This window comes from Lissotriton vulgaris, chromosome 10, assembly GCF_964263255.1.
Source record: "Lissotriton vulgaris chromosome 10, aLisVul1.2, whole genome shotgun sequence".
Classification (NCBI taxonomy): domain Eukaryota; kingdom Metazoa; phylum Chordata; class Amphibia; order Caudata; family Salamandridae; genus Lissotriton; species Lissotriton vulgaris.
The window spans coordinates 969,960,737-969,973,756 of NC_141698.1; positions in this window are offsets into that span (position 1 = coordinate 969,960,737).

A 13,020-nucleotide genomic window follows, 5' to 3' on the forward strand; every position below is an offset into this window, starting at 1 on the left:
TTAAATTTTCTTTGGGCACAAATTACGTTTTCTTTGGTTTCATCGGGGGACGAAGCAACGATAATGAAGCGTTTATGATTCTATAAATTAGAAAGAGGGGAAAGATCATGTACCCTATTACTTTAGTTTCTTCTATATCTAACAATCTATAAGATTAGTTTAATAACAAACAGAGAGTCTCATGCTTATACCGCTAATTGTAGCTACAATCTATTTATATATAAATAGGTACTCTTAGCTATTATTGCTCAACCAACAACCCTGATGTGCAGAATGCTGGCAAAAATAACTGCTTCATTCTACATACTGTGCGGCAATCTCTCCGACCTGCAACCTCATATTAAAGTCGCTAATGAATATATATATATATATATATATATATATATATATATATATATATATATATATATATACACATGTGGCCCTTAATTAGCCACTATACTGAGCATGATGACACGCTAATACACAAATGGGCTGTAATGAGAAAACTGTTTCATAATAGAAATAAGGCGTCACTAAATCTTATACAGCTATCTCTAAGCGTTTTTGGGTACGTAGCAACAAGAGGATTGTTTTACCTAAAAATACAAATAGCAGTTATAATGGGGCCCCCTCAAAATTTGAAGTACGGCCAGGGAACAGAGGGGAAGAAATAGGACACAGCAATAAGAAGGTTGTTCCCTCAATGGCCACAATTTTTCAATACTGGTATACATCCCATTCTTGGTATATCAAAAGTGACAGATTCACGACAAACTTATTTTATTTTCTTCAAAAAATATATGAAGCTTTTTATTTTCTATTAAGCATTGCTTTCAAGTTTTTGTATTTTTTCATAGTATTTAAATTCATAAGAAACATTTAGTCACAATTATAACACTTTATAAATAATTTCATGGTTCATACAGTGATTTTTTTTTTTGACATGACAATAACTATGTACACAAAAAAACAATTTATACGAATTCATGTACCCCTGATATCACACAATCAATCACAACATACTAACACATTCATACCCTCATTACATTCACATCCACAACATCTGAAAAAGGAAGCTGAAAAATTGTGGCCATTGAGGGAACACCCTTCTTATTGTTGTTACCTAAAAATACAGCCAGTGTACGACGTGTTTGAAGTAACGTAACAATCCTGGCTCTTGTATCCAAGTATGTTCGGGATGAGGAATACGCACTCCCGTTGAACGTTAGACGGCCCGCAGTGTGTAGAAGTAAATTATATACACGTTAGTCAGAGTTTGAACGCAAGTACCTACGATTATTTCGCATGTTCCTAGGCTACAACACATACCTCTTTATAAATATAGCGTAGCGGCGTATGATGGTGTTCGTGCCTTGATAAAAAAGTGCATCATGGGAGTCGAGGAATCACTGTGTTTTAAACACCAGTAAACGCGCAAAAAATGAAGTGCGTAACCCCTAGAATAATTGCTTCTGGTATTTTAGGGTTTGAAATAGATGGCGGACAGGTATATTAGCAGTTTAGTAAGAATATAAATCATGTTATTGGGCATTATAGGTCGCCAATAATATCAAGAGATCCTACAACATCTGTAATACACCTAGTATATTTAAAGCGGCAAGTCGTAATCCGACAAATTGTCTCCTATAAATATAAAAACTGAGATATATTTTATGTATTTTAACAATAGATGAAGCCTACGATCAGACATTAATTAGTATATTCATATTACATGTGTTTAAAGTGAACCGCCATAAGCATTCTTTCACAACACTACATTCCAAGATGGCGGTCGGTGATTACTCATACTCGCCAAAGGAAGCGGTTGCTAATTAACCTCAGAAATCGATTTCTATCATTAAAAGCTATTGGGCTATATTAATAGTAGTCGAAATGCCCAAAAGGATATTATTGTACAGCTCCTCCATATCGAAAATGCATCCTTTATGTCACATTAATCATCTCAATATAAATGTAAACAATTGCTGATATTCTACTACAATGTATTTGCAAAGGAAACATATAAAAATGTTTATCCTATCAAAGGAAACATATGAAAACACTATTTACAATGGCTTTTCGTATTCCCTTGTCTTTCTTAGGCAAACATATGATGACATTTATGGCAAAATCAATACCCGCCAAAAACAAGCTTTGGTAAATTGAGCTCAATTGGCTTTACCTGTGATGGTTTCTTTTCTTTTTCACTGAAGCTAATGGCATAAGTACATTCTATGCAGCAGTTTCATTGCAAGATTCCCTCCAAAATTGTGTCACCCTCCGCTGCCTACCTCCAGTATAGCACAAGCAATACTAGTGAAAACTTATGACGTGGGCAGTGCACCAGTTTCCTGGGACCTGTGGACTTATTTTTTGGCATAATACTTATAATTGTGATTTGCAAACATAGGCAAAGACCTTGAAAAAGACTGTGTGCAGGTAGAGCTCCTGTCATGCTCCACGGCTACCGATTGCTTCAGTGGAAGGCAAAGGCGTCCTGGCTGCTGGCAGTGTGAGCTGATGTTTCAGCTTGCAGAAGCAATGAACTGCAGCACTCTACTTCGATCCTTCAGCAGCGACAACCGAGTAAAAGGTGCACTGAGCACTTTGGAAGGTTGCAGTTTCGATGCCTCATATGCAGCAAGACGGCCTAGAGAGAGTTTAACAGGAGTCGGAGCTTAAAATAGCACAGCTCAAGTGATGAGGTAGCAGGAATGTGAGACACTTCAGTAGTATTATTTAAACAGTGAGAAGCAGACACTAAAGGGGTCTGAAGGTTTTTGGCCTTCCCGGTGGTAAACATAAGCAGGACTGTTTGTTTAGATGTTCCAAAAGGGAAACAAGGGCACGCGCCTCGCACTGAAAGTGAAAAAAAGGCGTGCAGGCTCCAGTAGTAGGGACGTCAGAGAGAGGCGGAAGAGTGCACCCACGAGTGGTGTGCGCACGCACACTAGCAGTCTACTCATTTTTAAGCACTGCACTCGTGCTTGTGGCACGCCCCTGCGCGCTCCTGCAAGGTGGATGCCGCCACGAGCACAAGTGTGTGCTTGAAAATGAGCAGAGCGACAGCTAAAGGTCCCCTAAGCAGCGCATGAGCGCTGCGTAGGCAAGACTTAAAAACAGGGACATTTAAAAGTGGAACTCTTCCTGAGCTGTGCTTTTCATGGCTACAGCCTTATTGTGAGCTGCAGTGTTAGTTACCATTTCTGGGCTGAGCCGATCGTCACTATCAGTGTTCAGTGTACCCTACCCATGAAATATTAGTTTGACCTTATGTGTGTGACGTGTAATGTCAGTTAATTGTGTCATTGCATCAATCAATTAATCAAATACCATTTATAAAGTGCCTGGTACGCCAACGATATGTCCCCGTGCTAGAATATGACCAAAGAAAAGTGACGAGGCAGAATAGTTACAGCACAAAGTGTTACATGTGGTTTTAATTGCGGCTATTTTTAAAACGTACTCATTGTTTAAATTATTATTGCACTGCGGTGATTACGATCGCCTACTGTCTTGCCTTGTTCTGGGCTCCCTCTGCTGTGTCCCCGGTCCGCCACGGCTTGTGCCGGTTGAGCGGAGGGACAGGAAGCTGCAGAGCACCAGGCAACGTCAGCATAGCGGCCCTGCCCTTTTTGCATACTTATTCCCACCCCCAGCGCAGACGCACGCAGCGGCGCGCCGGCGGTGCGCCAAAGGCAAGCCCGTCTGCGCCCGTCCACACCAGGACGCCACCTGCCGCCCGGACTCCTGGCTTTACCGTGGCTGTTTACGGTGAGGGGATTATTATTGTTGCAGATATGATTCGTTATTCCAGGCAAGAACTCATGTCTCTCAATCCAAAAATTGCGGCCACCACTCACTATCCTCAACCCCTGCCTTGCACACCCACGAACAACCCCTATATTACTGCTGCCACCCTAGTGTTCATGTCCACCCCTGCGATTCCCATACCTGCCGTGAAATCTGCAGACCTTAAATCTCTCTCTGCTCTTTACATAAATACCAGGTCTATCCCTTGAGTTATGGAGTCTACTAGACAATGAACGACCACATATATGTTTCCTTACAGAAACGTGGCTTCACAGCCAAACATCGCCAGATATTGCCATTGCTTTCCCACAGGAATACTGTTAGACCTGGCATCTTTGGCGTGATTACCCCTATCTTTTTGCCTCTGCCTCCTGTGTTTTTGATGCTGTGCTGGATTTCGTTTTTGCTGGTTTAGATGCTTTGGACACTCTGCCACTGCTGATCAGTGCCAGAGTATAAGTGCTCCCTATGTAAATTGTTATTCTGATTGGATATACATGTTTGGCATATTTGCATCACCAGGAAGTCCCTAGTAAAGTGCACTGGGTGTGCCAGGGCTGGTGAGGGCAAATGCTACTAGTGGGCCTGCAGCACTGATTGCGCCACCCACAGGAGTAGCTCTAAAATGGTGTCTCAGGCCTGCCACTGCAGTGCCTATGGGCAGTTTAGAAACTGCCATGTCCGCCTGGCCAGTGTCCCCATTGACCAGGCCTAACCCTTCCCTTTTTGTGCACATCAGTCACCCCTATGGAAGGCCCAAGGTACCCCCCTGGGCAGGGTGCAGTGTATGTGAAAGGTAGAGCATGTACTAGTGCAGGTGACATGCTCTGGTACTGAATTACAGCCATTTTCGTTTTTCACTATTGTAAGGCTATCTTGCTCCATAGGTTAACATGGGGGATGCTGGCTACAGTGGTTAACAGCATTTATTCCCATAGGAACAAGATAGGACATAAGTATCTAGTATCCCTGAACTCAGAATTTAATAACACATCTTTTAGGAAAGGTGGTTTTTAAATCCTGTGTTTGAGAACAGCACCTTTAGAAAGTTGCTGTTCTCTTGTCTGACCCTTCTGTGTGCCTGGGCCTGTTTGTGTATTGACTGTCTGGTTTGTGAGTGACAGGGGCTGGGGAATTCCCCCAGAGGCTGGATGAGTCAGCACTAGGCTGAATGAATGCAATTGCAACCTGAGTGGTGGGAGGAGTTAGCACCTGGGCCTGAAAGGGCTGTGCCTGCATGCCACAAAGCTGGCTCCACCTCCTGCTGGGCAGCTGAGGACCCTGCCCCTCACTCTGAAAGGAAAGATGCAGCCAGCACAACAAAGTGCTCAGGATCCACCCAGAACTGGTTCAGACCGGGCTCAGGGCCCACATGCACAGAGAGAACAAAGACTTTAGGGGTATAAGTACAGGACCCCTGACAACAGAAAATCAGATCATCCTGGAATCAAGAAGGAACCTCTGCCAAGGAGAAAGCTGAAACTGAAGAAGGAAGACTGTCCTGCTGTTGCTCTGCTGGACTGACCTGCTGTTGCTTTGCTGCCAAGGAGAGGGGAAGGACTTTGCTGTGAGCTGTGTCCCCTGTCTTGAAGGAATCTCCAAGGGCCTGAGAAGAGCTGGCTCCCTGTTTTGAAGTCCCAGGAACAAAAGGACTTCACCCCCAGTTTCCCTGAACTCTGCTGAGAGAGTTCTGTCCTTCCTAGAGTGCTTGATCCAGTTGTGGGGCCTCTGGAAGTTGTACCTGAGCTGGGAAGCTTGAAACTAAGCTTGAGAGACTTTTGCAATTGAAAAGTGTCGCATCGCTCGCTTGCGGAGCGCATCCCAGACAGTGTGAGAAGTTTCCCACCGCTACGAAGGTCGAGATCGTCGCAGCACCTGACGCCGCTGCCAGAGCCGTCGCATCCTTCGTTTGCGAGACGCACCAGACTGGTGCGGGAGAATCAAACATCGCTGCGAGTGTCGTCGCAGAGCCTGCCGTCGCTGGGTGAGATCGCCACACCGCTTGCTTGCGGACCGCATCACGTCGCTGCGAGCATCGTCGCAGAACCATCGCATCGAGGAGCTGCGAGAGAGAGGATCACCGCTGGACCGCGCATCGTCACCCCGGAGATCGTCGCAGCCCCTACGAGATCGTCGCATCGTGCCTTTGCGAGAACAGACTTCTTACGGAACCTACGCACCGGAATCCATACAAGTGGCCTTCCTCCCCATACAGACCGGATTCGTCGCAACACGCCCGCTGCTGCAGCGGGGCTGTCGCATCGCCTCCCCAGGGTCTCAGGAGCAACGCATCGCTTGTTTTCCACCGCACCAGCTTCTGCTTTTGGAACTTTGTTGCAACTAAAAGGTACTGTGAGTAAACGTGACGCAACTGTGAACTTTTCACGCATCTGTGGATTATTTTACCGCAACTTGAAGAACTTTGATTATAACCTTAAGAACTCTTTTGAAACCATATCCTTGAACTGTGTATGTTGGATTTTTGTCGTTTTGGTCTTGTGTAGTTTAGAATAAATATCTTTATTTTCCTAAACTGTTTTGGAATCAGTTTGTGGTGTTTTCACTGTGTTACTGTGAGTGTTGGTACAAATACTTTACGCATTGCCTCTGGTTAGCCTAGACTGCTCAGGCCAAGCTACCTAGAGGGTGAGCAGGGGTTATCTCAGAGGGTTATCTCCTTGCCCTGACGAGAAGCAAGGGTCCCTATTTGGACAGTGGTATCTACCTCTGCCAACTAGAGACCCCCAGTTCTAACAAATACCATGTTATTAGACAAGATAGAGAGGGGAAGAGAGGAGGTGGAGTTGCAGTGGCATCCAAGGCCCGATTGGTATCTCCCTGCTCGAATCCTTTTCAAACCCCCTGTTTGAAATTCTTATAGTCAACATTACACATCTCAAAACGACGATGGGAAGAGCTGTTCTGGTCTATAGACGCCCGGGCAAAAAATCCAAATTTGTTAATGCTCTTCTGGACACTATTGCCTCACATGTGATAGCCACTGATTACTTCATTTTAATAGGAGATTTTAACTATCACATGGAACTTATTCACGACACTGACTCCTGTCATCTAAGGACCACTTTGGAAACCTTGGCATTAACGCAAAGGGTTCTAGGACCCACCCATCAGGCAGGGCACACTCTTGAATTAATTTTTACTAATATGCCCAGTTTCACCTGCGAACCCCCTCTGCCTATGACCTGGACGGACCACTTTCTAGTGAAATTCCGCTTCCCTGGTCCTAATAAGCCTAGGATTTCGAAGTGTTCAGGTTCCAGGCTCATACGGCCCTGGCATAAACTGACACTGGAGGCTTTTGAGACCCACTTTAATCCTCCTAATGATACAACCAACAACATTGACCTAATGGCCAACCAGCTGGAAGAATGTGTTAAGATTGCACTGGACAAGGTCATTCCCGAAACAAGAGTTAAAGTAAAATCTATTGCCTCCCCATGGTTTACGGAGGAATTGAAAATAGAGAAAACTGCTAGTAGATCAGCAGAAAGGTTGTGGAGGAAAACAAAAATGATGGAACATCGTAAAATTTATAAACCGACCCTCTTCAACTTATTTACAGCCAACTTACCACCCGCCCTAGAAATCTGCAATGGGCACGCCCCACGCTTGGGAGGTAAAGCGTTGCCCAGTATATCTTACGCAGACGACGTGGTCCTGGTCAGCCACACCAAAATAGGTCTCCAAAACCTCATCAACGCACTGCAAGGATATGCCGAAGCGAACCTGTTGGAAATAAATCTTGACAAGACCAAAGTTCTGTCTATAAATGGGAACAAAAAGCTGCATACTTGGTTCCTTGGAACAAAGGTTGTCGCAAACTGTTTAGAATATAAATACCTGGGAATATTGTTTGACAAAGGAGGTCGCTTCTCGAACCAATTAGAGGGAATCAGGAGGAAAGGGATGCTGATAGCGACCACGCTCAAACAGCTAAAGTCTAATCTAAATGGTCCTACTCTACTCCCACTGCTCCGTGTGGTTAAGCTAGAGTCATCTATTACATACGGCAGTGAGGCTCTAAAAGGCAAAGACGCGAAACTGCTGGACACAACCATTGCAAAGGCTTATCGACTTCTCTTTAACCTGCCAACCTATACCTCACAGGCCCAGATCCGGCTAGAGTTTGGACTGACCTCCCAAAACCTTGCGAGGAGAGGCGCGTACATAAAGTGCTGGCAGAAAATCAAGAACTCGCCAGAAAATCCACTTAACCATCTGCTATGGCTAGACTTAAGCAGCTCTCTTCAATTGCCGGCAAAAACTTTCTTAGAGGAATCCCTGACTGTCACAGGTCTCAAAGAACTATGGGAAACTCCTTTACCGCACGTGCAGTTCAAGCGTGTTGTAAACAAGAGCATAAAAAGTCAATCGCACTTGGAAGATAAAGCGACTTTTTCACAAAGGCGACACGCTTGGATGACTCTGGCCACATATAAATCGCCTGGGCGACAGGCATACTTTAGTCTGGGGTACGGCAGGAAATCAAAAGAAGCCTTTTTAAAATACAGGCTAGGAATTTTACCCTCTATTCCACATTTGCAACCATGGTTGAGAAGGGACTGTGGGACAAAATGCAGGCTGTGCGGGGCAGAAAATGAAGATCTCGAACACCTATTATGTATCTGCCCAAGGCTGAAAGAGGAAAGAGTAGCCCTGTTAAAAACTGCCTTCAACGAACAAAAATCCGCACACGTAGACAAGCGGTTCTTGCTTGTTTTGACCCAGGCCTTCCCCCACTAAACGGGAAGTTGGTAAAATTCTTGAAATGTCTGGAACTGAAACTAAAAAATCTGGCAGAGAGCACAAGACTGGACTAGTTGAAAAATGGCCAAGACTTTACATCATGACCACATACCCGTACCAAAACGTTTTTATTAAGTTCTCTTGTTTTAAAAAATAATATATCTTTCTTTACAATCTTTTATCTGAATGCATGAACTATCAATGTACTTTTGTAATGGTTTTAATTAACCTAAAAACAATAAAAATACTTACTACTACTTACTTACTCTGCCTATGACCTGGACGGACCACTTTCTAGTGAAATTCCGCTTCCCTGGTCCTAATAAGCCTAGGATTTCGAAGTGTTCAGGTTCCAGGCTCATACGGCCCTGGCATAAACTGACACTGGAGGCTTTTGAGACCCACTTTAATCCTCCTAATGATACAACCAACAACATTGACCTAATGGCCAACCAGCTGGAAGAATGTGTTAAGATTGCACTGGACAAGGTCATTCCCGAAACAAGAGTTAAAGTAAAATCTATTGCCTCCCCATGGTTTACGGAGGAATTGAAAATAGAGAAAACTGCTAGTAGATCAGCAGAAAGGTTGTGGAGGAAAACAAAAATGATGGAACATCGTAAAATTTATAAACAGATCCATTTAATCTATTTGAAAAACATAAGGGAAGCTAAATCCAGCTATCTCACCCAAAGAATCAACAAAGCATCCCACTCCTCTAAAGAACTATTCAAAATATTAAATGAGTTCACTGCACCTCAGGTGGAACAATCATCTTTCATCCCCACCATGGAGTGGGTAAACGCATTAGCTGCGCATTTTAATAATAAAATCAAGTCTATCTACTCCACGTTGGCAACCTCCGGACCCAACATCACCCAAGTTGATGAGGTCTCTTCCTGTAACTCTCTGATCCCATACCATACTGAGTGTCCTTCGCTTATGGAGTTTGAGCCTACCACGGCTGCGGAAGTGTTAGTTGCTCTTGGGAAAGTGAAATCGGGTTCACCCACAGACTCACTGACCCCCCGAAAGTGCAATGAAATATTCCCATTCTTGGCCTGCTCTCTATCTAACATCTTTAACACCTCATTTGAGCTTGCATCTATGCCCAGCAGCTGGAAGGTGGCTCATGTAAAACCCATCCTCAAAAAGCCCACCAGTGACCCTACCATTGTCTCTAACTATAGGCCTATATTGTTACTGCCCTATTTTGGAAAGGTACAGGAACACCTAGTTAATAAACGCATCTCCAGTTTTGTAGAATCCCATTCACTTTTAGACCCCTCGCATTCAGGCTTCCGTGCTGCGCATGGCACAGAAACGGCAGTAACGGAAGTGGTGGATAACATTTGTCTCACCATGGACAGAGGTGATTCTGCATTTTTAATCTTGTTAGATCTCTCAGCAGCCTTTGACACCATCTCTCACAGCATTCTTTATCAACGGCTGTGAGAGATTGGTGTCAGAGGCAAGGCTTTGGCCTGGTTCAAGAGTTATCTTGGGGACCGGCTTACTTACATTAAGGTCAACTCCTTTGAATCCAGTAGGACGCCTCTCTCTGTCGGGGTACCTCAAGGGTCCATTCTGAGCCCCATGTTATTCAACATTTATTTGACCCATTTAGCCAGAATTATAAAATCTTATGGTTTTACCACAGTATCCTATGCGGATGATACTCAGGTGCTTATCACCTGTAGTTTAGATGTTCTTGACACCCGCACTAGGTTTAAGAGGTGTATGAATCAGATTAGCGAATGGATGACTGGAAATAAACTCCAACTTAACTATAGTAAGACAGAAATTATGCTATTTGGCAAGGCAAAGACACTGTGGTCGCATGATTGGTGGCCTTCAGAACTAGGACCATGCCCTGAGCCCAAAGAAGTGGTTCGTGACCTGGGAATAATGATCGAATGTGCCCTTTCTATGAATGCTCAGGTCACCCAAGTATCAGGCTCCTGTTATGGCATACTGCAAAAACTGCGGAAGATTTTCAGATGGCTACCCATTGAGTCCAGAAAACCTCTGGTTCAAGGACTGGTCGTCAGCCGTCTGGATTATGGCAACGCAATGTATACTTCCATCAATGAGGGCTTGTTGACTAAGCTTCAAACCCTCCAAAACGCCGCCGCACGCCTGGTGCTAGGAATGCCCCCTAGGTCCCACTCCTTGCCCTGTCTTAGACAATAGCACTGGCTCCCAGTGCGACAAAGAAGACAGTTTAAGATCCTTAGTCTTACACATAAACTTCTTCATGGGATAGGACCCTCCTACCTTGCTGAGAAATTGGTCTGGTACAAGCCTTCCAGAACCTTAAGATCTAGCACCAAGTCCCTCCTGGCACAGCCAAGGGCCAGAACATCGAGAATTGGATGTAGAGCTTTTTTCTATATAGCCCTCCACTTTGGAACAAGTTACCTGCACATCTACTGCCTCTATCCAATCATCAGGCTTTTCGTAGGGGCTTACAAATCTGGCTCTTTCTAAAATAATTCCTCACCTACCCCGCCATACACTTGGTTGTGGTTTGTTGCTAAGCGCCTTGAGACTCTGGTGAACTGTGCGCTATACAAGAAACTATGACTATGACTATGACAAAGAAGCCAGGAACTAGAACCTAAATATCCACGTTTTTAATTGTTTGTGAAAGTTTTGTTCTACTGAAAATGCTTTCACTGGAACGGGTGAAATTACATCTTGTGCCTACAAGAGACCTGGGCCACCAAATCATGAATTCTTCACAACTTCTACGAATTACATTCCACAGCTATAAAAAGCAACATCTTCGGGAGAGCGTCTGGTGGGCTGTCAATTTACATAAACCAAGCATGCAGACTAGAGACTACTCTTACTTCTACCAACATCCCAGACATGCAAGCAGTCCTAGTTAGTGGACTGAAAATGAACAATAACCCAATTCTTCTCTTGGTAATCAACTGCTATGTAAACCCTGCCTCCCAACAAAAAAACATGTTCTAAAAACACTGACAACAAAAATGGACCAGCTCATAAACAAATATGTTTCACACCTCCCTGTTATTGCTGGTGACTTGAACACTCAGTAGTTAGGGAAGTCGAAAGTGCATATTCTTTCGCACATCGATGGTGCCTCACTGCAGCAGCTTTTTCTAAATTATAGTCTGGTCTCTGCTCACACCATCAAAATAGCCACGGATCCTCTCTTTCTCCCACTCCCCACCTTCAGGGATAAGTCCACAATAGACTACATTTTCGTCTCAGACCATATAGTACCATACTTTAACAACTTTGAAGTGGACAACAAGGATGAGAGCGATCACAGGCCACTGAGGATAACCCTGCAGCTAAACTGTAAATCTGCAACACAACTGGAAACACTAGGGGTTTCAACTGGCGAAGAACGCTACAAAGTCCTGAGGAGAATAAAAAGGACTCTCTATCTTGGCCCCAAACTCCTGGAGTGGGTAACTCACAAAGAATCAAATTCCATAGTCATGCGTCCAGTCTCGCCTCAGGTGCACTGGGAAGCACTCTTAGTAGAATTAAAATCAGCCCTAGGGATACAAATTGGAGGCACCCAAGTGCTGGATACCCACTCTCTGAGACCTCTGCAAAGTATTAAATCAAGAGACCTAATTGATACAAAACACAGTCTTTCAAGGGCCTTGAAGGCAAGAAGGAAAGGCATCAAAACCCCGCAAACTCAGGAAATAACAGCTCTCCACGCAGCGCACAGGAAGAAAGTCTGGGAAATACGCTCCATGAAAATCGAAGCAGAATGGGTGAACATTTTTGCCTCCTCAAAGAAAGGGGACACATCCAACTTTGGAGATATATTAAGCAATTCACCTACACCGGCCAGATAAAAGAAAATGGAGTGTCCGCCTTGGAGTGGGTTAAACATGCAACTCAGCTGTACTCAACGCAACAGTATATCACTCAAACTTACTCCCATCAATAATCTACAATAAAAGATAAAGTCATTAAAACTTCCAATATCACAGTGGAAGAGGTAACTACCCTGATCAAAAATATGAGGTCAGATGACGCTCCAGGACCCAATGGAGTTCCCGCATCTGTGTTTAAAGCCTCGCAGGAATTCTGGGCAGAACAGTTAACAACACTTTTTAAGAACACCTTCGCCACCTCTCCTGTTCCACTATCGTGGAAAGGCTCAATACTTTCCCCAATTTACAAAAAAGGGGACAGTACAAAACCCGAAAATTTCCGGCCTATTGCTTTATTAGATGTTGAAGCTAAAGCATACTCCAGAATACCTTTGAAAGAACAGGAAGCCTGGGTAACAGATAATAACGTTCTTCCCCTTTTTCAAACAGGATTTAGTGCCCAAAGCTCTACCACGGATAATATCTTAGTACTGGGCCACCTGTCTAACCGCGCTACCCAGAAATCTCAGTTACCACTTTTCTGCTGCTTTGTGAACTATAGTGCAGCTTTTGATAGGGTTGATCATGG